At 46.2% G+C, this 16,966-nt stretch overlaps 1 long non-coding RNA gene across 1 annotated transcript; it reads left to right on the top strand.

Annotated features, from left to right (window-relative positions):
• The first annotated feature begins 13,749 nt into the window (after window positions 1-13,749).
• LOC129387893 (uncharacterized) lies at window positions 13,750-15,512 on the top strand. Its single transcript, XR_008615043.2, has 2 exons — window positions 13,750-15,063; window positions 15,132-15,512. It is a non-coding gene; the product is annotated as an uncharacterized lncRNA (long non-coding RNA).
• Window positions 15,513-16,966: the final 1,454 nt, after the last annotated feature.

The following is a 16,966-nucleotide window of genomic DNA, read 5'->3' as shown; positions in this document are numbered from 1 at the left end:
ACGCGCACTTCAATGCAACAAAGCCACCGTGCTCAGATACGTGTGCCGAAAAAATCTGAGGGAACTTACGCACTTCTTATGAGTTGCGAAAGAATTAATGTCCAATTAAACGCCGCTGAGTGGTCCTTCGATTTATGCGCTGCGAGTAATGCACCACAGCGGTGCGTGCTACCCGAGCCAGCAAGCAGCAGCAGCAGCCTGCGGTGCCAACGCAGCATGCAACCTACGCCCTGCGCGACGAGAGACCGAGGGAGCAGCAGCGGCCAACGAGGCCGGCAGGCGCGCGCGGCAGCCAAGCCCAGAGGGGGGGGAGGGAGAGACACGGACCGCACCGGCTTCCGAGAGCGATACGGCGGCACCCGCATAGCACGCCTCCACGCTGTTTGACATGGCGGGATTTTCAGTCGGCGACACAGCGAATTACGTCGCTCAGCGACCGCCGCGACGTCGTGGGCACACCGCGACCGGATTCCAACAAGGTGGTCGCGCCGTCGCTGAGTCCCACCGGTCGGCGCAATGTGGGAGGGGCAATGTGTATGACGAAACAAAGCGCCGTCAAAATAGGCACCTTCCTGTTTTACCACGCGTTGGTAGCTTTGTGGAGCAATGTGGTAGCTTTGTGGAGCGCGTACCAGTTCTAGCTATGATTTAATAGGGCGTACCCACCAGCGCCTGCGGCTTAGGAGCTTCATAAAGTTTTTTTTTCTTCCGCTTATACAATTCGTTTAAAAGGAGAAGCTGCACGCTTCTAGGTCGGGAGAACGACGCTGCTTCAACATGAGTCACGCACCCACTCGATCGCCACCGTCGTCAACCTCTTCATCACTACAAATTGTGTCAGCTGCTTATACATACACACTCAACAGTAGCTTGTTCTTCTGCAAAAGCAAATACTCAACCAGGAAAAAAGTTGTGCCATCCACAGTAACAATGAAACTAGAGTGTTCTAAACGGAACTACCCCACCGACGCCGCACAAGCCGCACGCTCATACTTGCGGTGTTGTGCAGCATCTCACTCACCGCATCTGCAATCAACGTTTTTAAACGTTAAAAATGGTGTACTTATTCTATTATCGAATAATAATAGGAAAATTCGAATATTTCGCTAGTTTCGATGCTGTTTTTATTTAACGATGCACGCATAGATACTTCTTGAGCAGGGGGCGACCTTGCGAATCGCTGCGATGAAAATCGTGCTGCCGCAAACGCACGTGAGAGCTGTCAGCGAAAATGGCTCTGTGACGTGCGCGGCAGAACGATTTTTTTGCCCCAATCGCGCCATGTATGTTAAACAGCTTTCACGCGACTGCCTCGCCGACGACAACCCGCATCGCCCCGCGGCGTCGCGTCCCCGCTGTAATGGTTGGGGTCGGGTAGGATGGATGCTGGCCCATGCCGACGTCCAACTTATCCACGCTGAGGACGTTGTTGAAGGCAGAGACTTGTTCGCACCGAGAACGAGGAATATGGGATTTATTTAGAGTATCTACATAAGAACATTACATTTCATCACTCTAGCATGACTGAAAGAGAATGCACACTCAGCAGCCACGCCACGGCTGCTTATAAACACTCTGTCCTCCCTAGATCCCTAGGTGAGGGAAAACGGCTGTTCAACCGTCGACCAACTCGGAGCCTCGAAAGACATCGTAGCCGACCCACCACTGAGGGGGAGGGTTTACGCACTCACTTCCCCACAGGTTTCACTGACCACACCAAGGTGAGAGGGTGTTCGCAGAGACGGGCCCTGCCCTGAGCAGGCGCCGCTTAGTCCCAGAGTTGACCCCGCAGACAGTGGCCGCCGCGTCTGTCCATTGACTGACGACTTCTAAGACCCGTGAGACAGTGCCGCAAAACACATTCTTCCAGGAGTTCCACCGCTTCAAACAAACCGTGATGGTGACGGCGAATCCACTAAAATACTTGGTCCGCCGACTGCGTGTAGACATCCCGGCGCAGCACGGCTGGGGAAGCGGCCTATTGTGGTCCTTAAAAGCGAGTCGCCGCAGCAGACATGCCGGCGCCAACGGGCGGTTGACTCGGCGCATTGTTGTTTTCCCAAAGCGAGTCATCGCAGCGGGGCGGGCGGGTTCCAGGGTGTGGTTCTCCGAATAACGCCACCCCCGCAGCTGCAGCTGGCTGGGAAAATTTTGTAGGTCGGTACCGTTGCAGGCTGTTCGTAACACCGTATTTACTCCGTCGAGGCGCGCTTTCGACCTGGCGTCGCGGCGATGCCCTCTGCCTACAACAGCACGAGAGAGCTTTAGCTTGCCCGGCAAACGCAGGCAGACTGGGCGTTTTATCGGATGGGCGGGAGGCGTAAGCGTGAGCGGGTCAAGCACGTCGCACCTCGTGAGTGAACACGTTTGAAGGCTGACTAAACCTACCGCTTCCTCTGCAAGGTTCACCATGGTAGCGGACGGTCACATTCTTAATAGAACAGCTATCAATTGAAAGAATAACCCAAGGTTGGTTATGATGGGATTTGTGCGTGCGTGTGTGTGTGTGTGTGTGAGTGTGTGTTTGTGCCAGTCTGCCTCGAAAACATAAGCGCTATGTTTTCTGCAACCAATTTCAATGACCATGTACACAGTAGCCACACATCTCACTACGTCCAAGCACCTCAAGAAGAAAGCTGCATCACAGAAATTTATGTTGCGTGATTATAACGTCGTTGCGCGTTTAAAAAAAGAAGGGGGGGGGGGGAGCCCCAAGCTTGCGAGATCATAAGGATATACACTTGCCATCGTGGAAACGCAACCACCGGTGGCGCACGGTCCAACGCAAAGGAACGTGTGTTCGCTCCAACGCGACAGATGGCGAACTTCGATGTTCAAGTCTGTCCGCAAGGGCAGCAAATGGTGCTGGTGCCATGGGCGGACACTTGAGCTTGCCTCGTCTGGACCATTTTGCGAGCCGAAGATTACTGGGCCATGGTCCCATACTTCACAGCCTTATAAAGCAATGCTGGCGTTACTTCATTTTATGAAATCTACGAGCCTCAGCGACTGACTGTAACGTGATGGGCAGCCTCACATGTTCGCACCGTCTAATAATTTCTTCCGTACCCCGCTTTTCTTTCATTATGTGTCTTAACTCCCTCCCCCTGACCTCCCTACGTCCTACTCTTTCGCGTCGAAGTATTCCTAGTGCACACACTGACATTTTTTATTCCACAAGTGGTTGCCAGTGGGGCAACGCGAGGCGCTTGACAAGTTGGATCAACACCTCGCGTAAGATCCTCATCTGCCTCTTACAGCCAAGCACGAGTTTCTTATTGCTTCTGGTTAAGAACGCGAAAATTTTGTACCGCGCTCATTCATGGCGAGGGCACCACTGAAATCAATATCGACACCACTGTGAAGTATTGTACAGGCGGAGCTGAATTCAGCGCAAGAAAAAAAAAAGCGTTTCTCGGACTGCTCTCGGTAACGTGTTCGGGAGTTGAAGAGTTGACGTTCTCCTCGAGAAAAAAAACATGGAGGACGCTTAAGCTTCGCCTTTAAGAGTGGAACTCGATAGCATTTAAAGATCCCTGACTGCTTGTTACGCTTCCCGGCAACTGCAGCTTATGTAACCGTAATGTTTATCGGGGAACACTGGTGGCGAACGCTATGCCCGAAGGCGACATTTCTGGTAGAAACACGGCCTCTTGCGTGGGCTGATCCCGGAGGTAGTGCACAGCCCCGCCAAAAGAATTGCGTGATTTTGAGTTTTCTGTTATTATTTCGCGCCTTTAATATATGAGTCCGAGATAATGTAACACAACAAACATGTGCTGCCGGTGTTTAGTTTTATGACATTTGTTTGTGGGCCGTCATTCTTGATATGCCGAGGAATAACATTGTCAAGAACGTAAGACAAGGGGCCCTATAACGTAAAACTATTCTAATGCGTTTCTCTTCGCGCTGCACTTTGTTTCGTCAATCGGGAACCACCTCGACAATGGTCAATTTTCAGTGACTCAAAGACAGCCCTACAATCTGTGCTATCAGCTCTGCGTCGCGGGCCATTCGAACAGCTCGTGCTCGATATTAGATGTCTACTCCATAAATCACATGAGAAAGGACATCACGAGACGTTTCAGTGGCTGCCAAGTCACTGCGGCATCATAGGAAATGAAGACGCCGATAAAGCCGCTCGGACAGCTCTTGAAGACACACAGGAAGAGGCCATACCACTTTCACGGTCCGACGCAGCCAGCAGACTTCGAGTGCTTGCACGGGAGATCACGCTCTCTCTATGGTGCACACCAAGCAGCCAGACCAGCCGGAGCAATCGTCAACACGACCTGCCCTCCTTGATGCATCTCTGTATGCCAACTGGACTCCGCCGAAGCGAGGCCACCCTGCTTTATCGCTTATGGCTAGGGGTGGCCTTCACGAAATCTTACTCGTTTCGCATTGGAATGGCCGACAACGCTCTCTGCAATGCCTGTCTTTGCGAGGAGACGCTGGAACACATTTTGTGCGACTGTCCTGAATATATTGTTCAGAGACAGGCCCTGGCGTCCGTTCTAGCGCGCCTTGACAATAGACCATCGTCAGTTGCAACTATTTTCACATATCGCCGACAGAAGGTATCGCAGCTGAAGGCGACGAAGGGACTACTTCGGTTTATGAAGGAGACGGGCTTGGACAAGCGGCTATGACAGTGATGTCACGTACCGTGCAAGAGTGACAGACTGTATCCAACGATGTGTGTGCCGTGTTATGTGCTCTCTATCTCTTCTCCCCATCTTTCATCCCCCCCATCCCGCTGCCATGTGTAGGGTAGCAAACCGGTTAAGCTAAACTGGTTAACCTCCCTGCCTTCCTTCTCCACTTTTTCCTTCCTTCCTTAATGTGTTTCTGTTCCGATTTCCTGACGGAAAATTTACGTAACCGCCAACGCAAGTACGTGGTTGTTACCCGCAGCGTTGTCGGAACCGCCCAATCAAACGGTTTCCTCGTTTGAAGGAGGTCACTTTGTTCGTTTTCAAAACAAATAACATTGCCTACATTGAGTGGCTTTTCTTATCTAATTGGCTGACAAAAGGCGAAGGCCCTGCTCATTACATGTCCTCCATGCCCATTTCCACGGGGTTATATAGAATACGGGGTTATACAGAAGCTATCAGGCGGCTGATAGATTCTGATTAATTTATCATTCGCAACATGGGCTGAAAGGGAGGGTGTGAGGAAGTGATATGAAAGTGCAAGAACCACAGCTTCAGGATTTCAGAAAGAGTTTGTTTGCATTATCCACAGTCAGTAATATTCAGTTGTACAAGCATGTTTTCCAAACTGCAGATTCACAGCTTCTACTATTCTGTGTTTGCGCACAGCGCTACATACAAGGAATTTCCCCGGTCAAATTTTACATTCTTCCGCATGTGGTCTGTCTGAATTCGTTTCACCCGCCTGATATATTTACGTTCTTCTTTTTTCCGTTCTCTGAAAGCTTCCTCTTCATAATTCTTTATGTGCAGCGAGAAAGCCTTTTTACGGTTATCAGCTGCAATTTTAACAAACTCGCTTGCGCATTGAATAAATTACTTCAGAAACACCAAAGTCTATGTTCCTGAATATTGCAGTAGTGTCCAAGGAAGCCCCAGTGTCGGCGTGTTTAATGCCAGTACGTAAAATACTTAAAGTTTCAACTTTTTTTGAAAACTACCATTGAAATTTGTTTGAAGACCTCCAATTTCCTCTTTGTCTTCTAAAAAAGAACATTTGCAGAAATTACCTTAATTGCGCGTGCGAGGTGGTATAGATACGTAGCAAGATATGCAGAACATTGTGTTCTCGATATTCTGCGCTTTTAATGTTTGCAGCCTTTTGAGACTCGACAATGAGATTTTCTCACCTTGTCTCAGTTAACATTTTTCGCTGTGAAAAATAAAAGTGCGTTGGAAAAGTAATCGCAGTTCCGCGGTGCAGAAGGATTTTTATGCCTAATATAAAAATTTCGGTGGAAATGAAAAATAATCGGGAGCAGTTTTACGACTGCCCTCATCGCGCTTTCCACTGGGCTGGTGCATCATTCAAGTATACGGGGAGCAGGTTTGAGATGGCTGATATAATTAGAGACCAATGCAAAATATATGTTCCGCTAACTAGTCTTAAAAAACTTGCTGTGCGCGCTCTCGCATGCTTGCTACCTCAACGTACCGTAGTCGTAGGAACATGGATGCCTTGAAACCTCAACTCAGTTAATGGCTAAAAAGAGGCACAAACGACAGAATCCGAGTAACCCTTCTTCACTACGGCAAGAAGTACGAGTTAAGAATTGAATATGATAGTGATCTTTATTTAGTTATTAGAACGAGACAAATCGCTGGAATGACCATACATGGGTCCTAAAACAGGCTCAGATTTCTCCCTTAAAAAAGAATAATTCTTTATGTTTTTTAATGTACTAGATTTACCAGTCCTAGGTGGGTATTCCATAAAATTTTCACAGAAATCCGTGGTTATCTTTATATTCAAGTTTTAGCTATATTTGAAATTTTTGTATTTTGGTATCTTACAGCGAAACAAATACGTGGCGCGGTTGCATATTTTTTTTTTAGTTTGCGAGAAACCTTGGAAGATTTGTCAGAAATATTTTTAGCTTGATCACCCTATTTAAGTTAGCCGCAAAGAAACCCTGAATCTGGGGTCAGACGGAGGCAGTTGCTTAAAAGCCAAAGTCCACCAATGGTTCAAGAACTGTGGGTTGCCAGTGTTCTTGAACAGTGCCAATCAGTGGCTGCCATAGATTTAATTTCCTGTCAGACAATAGTAATGGTGATGTGGATTTACCAAAAATATTTTGGCAGTGCACAACGCGTCAATTTTAGAAAGATATGCCTTCGCATATGTAACATCTGCAAGTGGTTAAAACACTCCTTTCCACCTTTCGTGAAAGATAGTTTTTTCATACTTTATAATCTGCGCTAAACCTGGAATCATACAAGATGTGGACGTGCTCGGCAAAGTGCGCTGCAGTGACCATAGGATGGTAAGAAATCGAATTAGCCTAGACTTGAGGAGGGAACGGAAGAAACTGGTACATAAGAAGCCGATCAATGAGTTAGCGGTAAGAGGGAAAATAGAGGAATTCCGGATCAAGCTACAGAACAGGCATTGGGCTTTAACTTAGGAAGATGACCTTAGTGTTGAAGCAAAGAACGACAGTTTTGTGGGCATCATTAAGGAGAGTGCAATAGAAATCGGTGGTAACTTCGTTAGACAGGATACCAGTAAGCTATCGCAGGAGACGAAAGATCTGATCAAGAAACGCCACTGTATGAAAGCCTCTAACCCTACAGCTAGAATAGAACTGGCAGAACTTTCCAAGTTAATCAACAAGCATAAGACAGCTGACATAAGGAAGGAATGTAGTTTAGCAGAATGCGTTGTTGGGCAAGTTGCTTCATTGTATTTGGAAAGATTGGATGCGCTTTGTAGACGATCACAAGGAAGAAGACAGGACAGATGCAAACTAACCACTGAGGTTTATTCGAGGGAAACACTTAAACATCAGACCATGCCAGCGCAGGCGCATCAGGGCATCAGCAGCAGAAAAGAAGAGAAAAAAAAAAACACAAAACCAGAAAAAAACAATGGCGTGGCTCAGCTAATCATATTATCTAGGAAACGTGCCTCCCTATTGTAAAGCATGACCGATGTGTCGCTGATGCATGCTTGTCCCTTCTTTTTTATATAATATGCCTCTAGAGGTTCCCGTGCTTTTTCGTTACTGCACTAGCGCAGTAACACAAAACTGCACTAGTGCAGTTTTGTGTTTTCTTTTCTCTTCTTTTCTGCTGCTGATACCCTGATGCGCCTGCGCTGGCAGGGTCTGATATTTAAGTGCTTCCCTCGAATAAACCTCAGGTGTTAGTTTGCGCCTGTCCTGTCTTCTTCCTTGTGATCATCTACAAAGCGCATCTAATCTTTCCAAATGACATAAAGAAGTATAATATGGATAGAATTGAACATGCTCTCAGGAACGGAGGAAGCCTAAAAGCAGTGAAGAAGAAACTAGGAATATGCAAGAATCAGATGTATGCGTTAAGAGACAAAGCCGGCAATATCGTCACTAATATGCATGATGTAGTTGAAGTGGCTGAGGTGTTCTATAGAGATTTATACAGTACCAGTGGCACCCACGACGATAATGGGAGAGAGAATAGACTAGAGGAATTTGACATCCCACAAGTAACGCCGGAAGAAGTAAAGAAAGCCTTGGGAGCTATGCAAAGGGGGATGGCCGCTGGGGAGGATAAGGTAACAGCGGATTTGTTGAAGGGTGGTGGGCATATTGTTCTAGAAAAACTGGCCACCCTGTATAGACCATTTCATCGGGCGAGGGGGAAAGGGTGCACGGCGAGACTTTCCTCGTCTCTGGCTTGCGCGATCCGTTGCGGCGCTGCTTGAACGTGTTGCTGTCGCGTGCTGCGGAACGATTTCGAGATGTTTTAGATCGAACTTTGTGAAAATTGCGCAATGTACGCTCATATAAGGTGGCCAGGGAAGCCTTTCGGTGCATCGGTAATTACAGTGCCCAGAAGTATCTCTTCGGGGCTCAAACATGTCACGCGCATCGTCAGCCGCGATGTGTGTATGTGTTGTGAACTATTTTGCGTATATCGGTTTTAATTCAACGAAGAGAACGAGCAGAGAAGAATGCTGTATTACCAGCATGAAATGGTAAATCTGCGCACTATCTGATCACTTGGCGAAGGGACCAGAAACATAAAACATAAGAGCGCATGTACGTGTACGGCCGACCTAAGGCAACCACGAAACATATAAGCGGCAGGTGCTATCAAATATTTATGATACACCAGCATCTTTCTGACGTGCTTCAAGTCTAGTATGCTTGAAATCACTATATCTCTACGCTAGCCTTCCTGCATGATGTCGATGGCGCTGCTCAACACAGCGATCACTTCAGTTGATGCAGCATGATACATATATATAAGCTATACGTGCTTCGGCATTGAATTTTTAGCCCTATAAAGCCGTAATATACGAGAGTGATCGCATAAAAGGAACGCAATAGCTACTTTTCAGGACAAAACTTGCGTAATACGTGCGAGTGCGCCGTAGAGAACGGAATTAACACAACCGAAAGAAAGATTGGTTATCATCCTCTTTCTGTAAAAAGAAATAGAAAACGGGGTAATGGTGCCATACGACCTCGCATAGTCTCGCCGCACAACGTTTATAGATCTATAAACATTGACGCCATGTGCTGGGACCATCCAGCATCTACCACACAGCGGATGCTCAAGCAGTTCGTAAACGGTCGCTTTCCTGGGCAAGCTTAATTGACACTGCAAGGTATGCTGTTATTACTAACCAAAACAATTGTATTCAGGGGTTGTAACCTCATCCACCGAACCAAGTAGTCACTCAATGTAATCTACAGCTAACAGTTTGAACGCGTGTCAAAGTATAACAGCTCAACTTCTACCATATCAGAACGGTACCTACGCAGTTACGATCGTCGTGTATGTTTCATTGCTCGTAAACTGCAGTTTAGAATTAAAGAATACTGATATAAAGTAACACTAATGAAATGAGTTTTCAGAAGTGCACAGTTGATCTTCGAGGCTGATCGTGGGCTCAAACGTGCGCGTCGCTCTGCGTGCTCCGCCCGCCTCAACGCCAGCAGAAAGTCCGGTCATACCGACTTAAACCACTAAAGTACGTCTCACAGAACTGTTTTCCACGTAGACGACGCACGTCATGCTAAATAGACCGTACGAGTGTGAAAACAAGCGCCAGAAACCAGCGCCGAGCGTATACCTGCCATGCAAAACGGAGCGCTCGCCCAAGCCAGCATGCCGACTGCCCTTAGATGGCCCCACTGCGCAGCAATATGGTGGCGCCCATGAAAAAACGGTGTATACGCAATGCCTCATGACCTCGAGCGTACCGGAATCTTGGAAGAATGCCAACATAACCATAATCCATAAGAAAGGGGACGCCAAAGACTTGAAAAAGTTATAGACCGATCAGCTTACTGACCGTTGCCTACAAAGTATTTACTAAGATGATCGCAAATAGAATCACGAGCACCATAGACTTCTGTCAACCAAAGGACCAGGCAGGATTTCGTAAAGGCTACTCAACAATAGACCATATTCACACTATCAATCAGGTGATAGAGAAATGTACGGAATATAACCAACCTTATATATAGCTTTCATTGATTACGAGAAAGCGTTTCATTCAGTCCAAACCTCAGCAGTCATGTAAGCATTACGGAATCAGGGTGTAGACGAGCCATATATAACGATTCTGAACGATATCTGTAGCGGCTCAACAGCCACGATATGATACGATCGATCTCTCCAATGCTACGATCTCTCCAATGCTATTCACAGCGTGTTTACACGAGGTATTCAGAGACCTGGATTGGGAAGAATTGGGGATAAGAGTTAATGGGGAGTACCTTAGTAACTTGCGATTTGCTGATGATATTGCCTTGCTTAGTAACTAAGGGGACCAATTGCTAAACATACTCACTCATTAACCTGGAAAGGCAAAGCAGAAGGGTGGATCTAAAAATTAATCTGCAGAAAACTAAAGTAATGTTTAGCAGTCTCGGAAGAGAACAGCAGTTTACGATAGGCAGCGAGGCACTGGAAGTAGTAAGGGAATACATCTATTTAGGGCAGGTAGTGACCGTGGATTCGGATCATGAGACTGAAATAATAGTCATGGTGTCGTTCTGTAGGCGACTACATGAAGTTGTTTCTCTCTCTCTCTCTCCCACTGAAATAATCAGAAGAATAAGAATTGGCTGGGGTGCGTTTGGCAATCATTCTCAGATCATCAACAGCAGGTTGCCATTATCCCTCAAGAGAAAAGTGCATAACAGCTGTGTCTTACCAGTACTCACCTACGGGGCCAAAACCTGAAGGCTTACGAAAAGGGTTTTACTTAAATTGAGGACGACGCAACGAGCTATGGAAAGAACATTAAGAGATAAGAAAAAAAAGAGCAGATTGGGTGAGGGAACAAACGCGAGGTAATGACATCTTAGTTGAAATCAAGAAAAAGAAATGGGCATGGGCAGGACATGTAATGAGGAGGGAAGATAACCGATGGTCATTAAGGGTTACGGACTGGATTCCAAGGGAAGGAAGCGCAGCAGGGGGCGGCAGAAAGTTAGGTGGGCGGATGAGATTAAGAAGTTTGCAGGGACAACATGGCCACAAGTAGCACATGAGCGGGGTAGTTGGAGAAGTATGGGAGAGGCCTTTGCCCTGTAGTGGGCTTAGCCAGGCTGATGATGATGATGATTTTTTTCAAAAACCCTGTGCTAGGTTTCGCAAAACGAAGATAGATTCCTTTGTAGAGGAGTTTTCCCTCGTCATATAAACATTTTGCATTAAACTTAAATAGTCGGCAACCCCTGAGTCAGTCCTTATCTGAACACACTCACCAGCCTTTTTAGAGCGCAGTCGTACTTCGTTCTGTCGAAGAAAAAGTCGCAGTATCGCCCGAAAGGTGAACCACTGATTACGATAGCAAATTAGTTGACAGCTATACAAAATAAAGATAGTAGTTTTATTGGCCTTACAAGCTTGGAAATATTCACTTATTAAATGAATTAACAAGCATGGTGTCGGCGCGCACAAGTAAACGTGAACACATCAAGCTCGATGACCGCGGACACTCGCTGCCATAAAACTTCTGCGAGCAAGCGCGATAGCAACAGCGAGCGAAGAGACTTTACTTTTATTTCCTTAACGACCCCTCAATGGGGGTGTTACATAAGGGGTGGGGTTTACAAATGTTGTTTGTTCTAATTAGCGGCCACATGAGTTCAATGAAGAATATTAGTATTAAGATTATCAGCAAACGTCGATGAACAGGTGATTTCGGATATGTAACGGGGCAGGCCGTTCTAGTCGGTTGATGATAGACAAAAGAAGGATGCAGAGAAGGTTGTAGTGCGGCTGCGAGGACGGGTTACTTGCAAGGAATATCCTGTACGCAGGGAATGGTGAGGGGATGGGGCCAACACATATGGTGCATGATGGAGCGAACTGCAATAAAACTTATGAAAGAGGATTAACGAATCAATGCGCCGCCAGGATGATAGCGTGCCTAAGGCGGACTGTGCTCTGTGCTATTAGTAGTGATCCGCTAGTGTTGTAAGAATACGAAGAATGAATGAATCTTGCTGCACGATTCTGAATTATTTCAAATGCATTGATAAGGTAAGATTCATGTGGTGACCAGATGGGGCGTGCGTATTCAAGTTTCAGACGTACGAGCGTATTGAATGCCAGTAGTTTGACGTGTTGCGATGCTTGACGCAGATGGCGTTTTAGGAATCCCAATGTTTGGTTAGCGGAGGCAGTAATGCCCGTTACATGAGCAGATCAGTCTAAGTCGTATGAAAGGGTAACGCCGAGGTATTTATATGTGTTCACTTTTTCTAAGGTAGTATTAGTAATATTATACGGTGAGTTGAACCTTCACGATGTCTCGCTTGAACGCAAGAGCGGCGAGAACACAGCGCGCACAACGGTATGCGCCGTCTGCAGATCCCTTGCAAGATACGGCGCGCGCGACATAGAGTTAGTAGAACAACTCTAGAGGAAAAGCTGGGCCGGAAAAGTGGGAACCTCTAGGGCGCCGCCCTGTTGCTACTGGTCAATGTGGCCAGCGGAATTACTATTGAAAGAGCTGAAAACAAGTACAGGTCACCGTATGCTTTGTCATCTAAAAACGCATACCTGAGGTTTTATGAAGGTGGTGGGTTAATATTAAGTTTACAGAAAGCGATCGCTAAGTCCGTGACTTATGTAAATCACGAACTACGCATTCATTTAATAAAGGATGACGCGAATTTCGGTTTCGAATCTGTTTTTTGGACGCGTAGTAGTTTCGTACAGTTTAGGTTTGACATGCGATCGCGCGTCGACATCGGCCGCTATGGCACACTCGTGCCTTCTGTGCCACCGAAGCCCCGAAGTGCCCAGGCATATACCTTCACATGTAAGTAAACGAATGTATCTCCTTGTTGAGAATATCACGCGAGTAGGCAGCTCTTGTGGGGCATCACAATCGTTTGAGAAGCGTCACAGTAGAGCATTTTTCTACATGCGGAGCGGCGTTTTTATTTGCAGGTTTCCCTTCAGTAGGAAATTGCTGGACAGGCGGACCAGCGCACCGGTATTGTACTGGCGAAGCCACAAGCAACTCAAAGAATCTGTTTAATTGTTGCACTTTGAACAATCATGCTTCTACAAAGGCCACAGCAGAAAAACAGCCTGATGCCGAGTATTTCTGTGCCACGAAGTAATCAAGAGGCGAGTGCCTAATGCGGACGAAATCGAGTGCATCGAGACTTAGAACGACAGAAAGCTGAGCTAGTTGGTAAGGATTCATTATGCAAAACAGAGGTGAGGCGTGCAGACAGGACACAAGAGTAGAGAAGTGGGCGGCGCTCGTGTTGCATGTTTGCTTGTAAATACTCTATTCTTGTCTCCTGTCTGCACACCTCACCTCCGTTTTGCATAACGAGTGTATCAACCCACATATTAATAGCGTAGGCGTTTTATTAACTGTGCAATATTTTCAACACTTCCTTTCATGCCATTTGATGTGGAATATCTTTTTTGGTCACAAATTTGTGCAGCGAATCTATTTGCATGATCGACTTCGGGCCTGTAGGTCCGTTCACTTGCACTTGATGCTGAGTCTTTTACATGTATCCATAAACTGCAGATATGCACATCAGATCCCTGCGAGCATTTTCAAAATTCAGTTATTTTAGACAACAGGCATATATGCAATACTGGCATAATCTGAAATACCACTAAGCAGCTGGGACACATTTTTGTTGACCATACTCGCAGGTAAAATAAGTAGAATATGTGGACAGCTCCAGCTCATTTTCCTTAAATCAGTGTGTACAAGGGGTATGCAAAAATAATTTTTTTCTCGCGCACCGATTCTTTTACTGTATAAGCAAGAGAACCCACCACGTTAGTGTAACGTATCTTGTACATCACACTAATAAGTGCTTTAATTTACCAAGTGAGATGAGTTACTTTTATGGATCATTCAGTCATATCACACTGCAAGCTGCATTCATCAATCTTCAATTGGATTTCGCATGAAACATGTATCCCTTTTATGCAGATATGCAATGGCAAGCCCTTCCGTGTGTTCCAAAGGTAAAATTTAAGCTCGAAATTAAAGAAGACATTTCTAGTCAGAAACAAGCAAAAATGGTGAATGCAGTGTATCAGAAGCCCAAGGTACAGAAATTATGAGAAGTGTCGAATGATTTTAAGGAAAGAATGGTATTTGAAGATGCAAGATTCTTTAGTGGAAATCAAGCAAGTCAGTATAGGTAGAATACTCTGAGAAATTATGCGAGTAATGGGATAGCACACAATGGGTCAGGAAATGCGTTGTTTTTCTGAAAAACTAAAGCTGATGACTGTCATATCATGAGTCACTTTAGCATCATGAGGCTGCTGTTTTATAAATTCAGAAACAAACCAAAAAGCAAGCCATGCAAAAATAAAAAAAGAACTATTTAATGATGCTCGCTCCACACTGGGATAAATAATAAGAAACGGATCACGTCTAATGTGGACATATCAGACACCTTGTGAAACACTAAAGGAAAAATTCAGTTTCGAGCTATGGCACTTGCCGCATAGATGTGGGGGGCCTTGCACCAATAGTAATAGTTACCACTGCATATAGAAATTTAAAGCATTCATGCAGACAAGGATGATTCTTTATATTTTTGGCTACCACTTCAAATGCCTCCACTAAGTGTTACAATGCTGCACGCAGCCATACTAAGGATCTCACAGCAACACTTGCAGGTAAACAGCAAAAGCAGTCAAAGTGCTGGTGTATTCTGGACACTGTCTTTGAAAACTTTTAGGCAAGAACAGTGCAAGAAACAGACATAAGAACTGCATTTATTTCTATAATTCCCCATTTGAATGGCCTTTTCTTTTTCCTTCGACAATGCCTTCGCCTAGCCACAGCAGCTCCCTCATACAGACTCCGCAAGCCAAGAGGCCGTGGAGGCAAATGCAGGTAAGAGGCAAGAAGTAATAGCACTGGTATCGACATTCATCTAATTTCTTTCTTTTTCTTTCGTTTAGACAGCCAGCACACCTCGAACAGCCACCTTGACTGCGGGTGTGTCACCCTAGTCACCAAGGAAACATTTGAGGGAAAGCGACAGGCAATGTGAACAGCCACTTCTCCATGTAAACGATACTCTTTCTCTCGGATGACTCCTACGTTCGCCACGCCAGCACACTTGTGCACAAAGATGCCGCGGAGGCACGTGCAGGTCAGAGGCAAGAAGCAGTGGCACTGGTGTCGACATCCGCCCAATTTCTTTTTCTTACACTGAGGCAGCCAGCACACCTCGAACAGCCACCTTAACTGCGGGTGTGTTAGTAGATTCCTGTTGTACATATGCTCATAATAAACTTCAGTAAACTTGAACTTGATAATAAACTTGAAGGCAAATGGGACATTGATGCATTGTTTTTTTGAACATTTATTGTACACATACAATATATGTTATACTTTGCAGTGCTAGAGAGCGTATTTTGAAGCTTCCCCCTATATTTTGCACCTTTAATTACGTATGTGTTGTGTGGCCCTCAATTCAGTTCATGTTGTAGCAGATGTTTTGTCTGTGTATCGCACATTGGCTTAAGCTCGTGATATCCACATACTTCTCTCACATATACAAAATAAAGTTCTATGTAGTCCTCAGTGTTACAACAAAAAATGAAAGTAAACAATCCAATCGTGGAATTCTGTTTATTACAGTCATTCCTATGACAGTTACTGACAAGTTGACAACTTGAACTGGTCAATCGGTCCATAGCCTCCTCTATTTTTCAAAAATAAAGGAGGCTATGATCCATCATGGCAAGGAATTGTATGTATACATAAAAAAAAGGGGGGGGTATGTGTGTGTGTTTGTAGTGGGGGGTATAACAGGATTAGGGCGGTACGAAAAAAATTTACCAACACCGTCCTCTAGACCCATTCAGTTAAGGTACCGTAACAAAGCGCATTAATATGATGAAGTTCATACAACCAACTCTGATATTACTACACATGCCAGGCGACGCGAGCTACATTTGCCATGACGCATTCGCGACTGCACCGGATGCCCTCCATATTATTCTCATTAATCGTGCTAACTGCACCGAGGCAAAAGAAAGATCATGGGCGCAGGTGCCTTTAAAGTATCTCGACCTTGTGAGGCACTGCTGCGCGTGCCAGGGGAGCTGTCCGTGCGAACACTCCCTGGCACACACCTGCCTCGGCGGCCCCAACCTACGTACCGTTCTGCTTCGAGCTTTGATCCCCCCACTGTCCCTTGGGTGCCCTGGAGTTCCTGTGCCGCCTGCTTTATTATAATCTCAGGTGCTCTCCTGGGACTTCCGTTTGTCGGCTACATGTGCCCTACAGCTGGATCAGTACTTGTAATAATAAAGAAACCCGATCTATCGTCGCTACGATAGATCGCGAAAGCGGCTTTTGCAACATACCGCGCCCGTGCGAAGAGAATTACGGAACGCCAACGAAGAATCTGACCACAGCTTCGAGCTCGTAACCTCGTCGAGTACGTGACACTCCTGCAACAGGCATGACCGCTGAAAACCGCATACCGCCGGAAACTTCAACAGGATCATCCCTCGGTTGCATAACTGCCACCTGTACGGCCAACATGGACCACACCCACACCGTCCCGCAACATAGAATAAAGAACCAACTTATAAAGCCCAAACACACGGCTGCACGCACACATCACGACACTACTAGCGAGGCGCCATGCTGCTACGCTGCTACGGTTGCCGGATTAAAACTGACTACTGTCACCAAATCTAGCAAGCGTCTCAGGAGCTGGCAACCTCGGCGCGTAGCAACATGGCGGCGCTCTTGCGGTTCCCGATTTCAATGCATGGGC

This window comes from Dermacentor andersoni, chromosome 2 (genome assembly GCF_023375885.2).
Source record: "Dermacentor andersoni chromosome 2, qqDerAnde1_hic_scaffold, whole genome shotgun sequence".
NCBI lineage: Eukaryota > Metazoa > Arthropoda > Arachnida > Ixodida > Ixodidae > Dermacentor > Dermacentor andersoni.
This window is presented reverse-complemented; position numbering and strand designations above follow the sequence as displayed.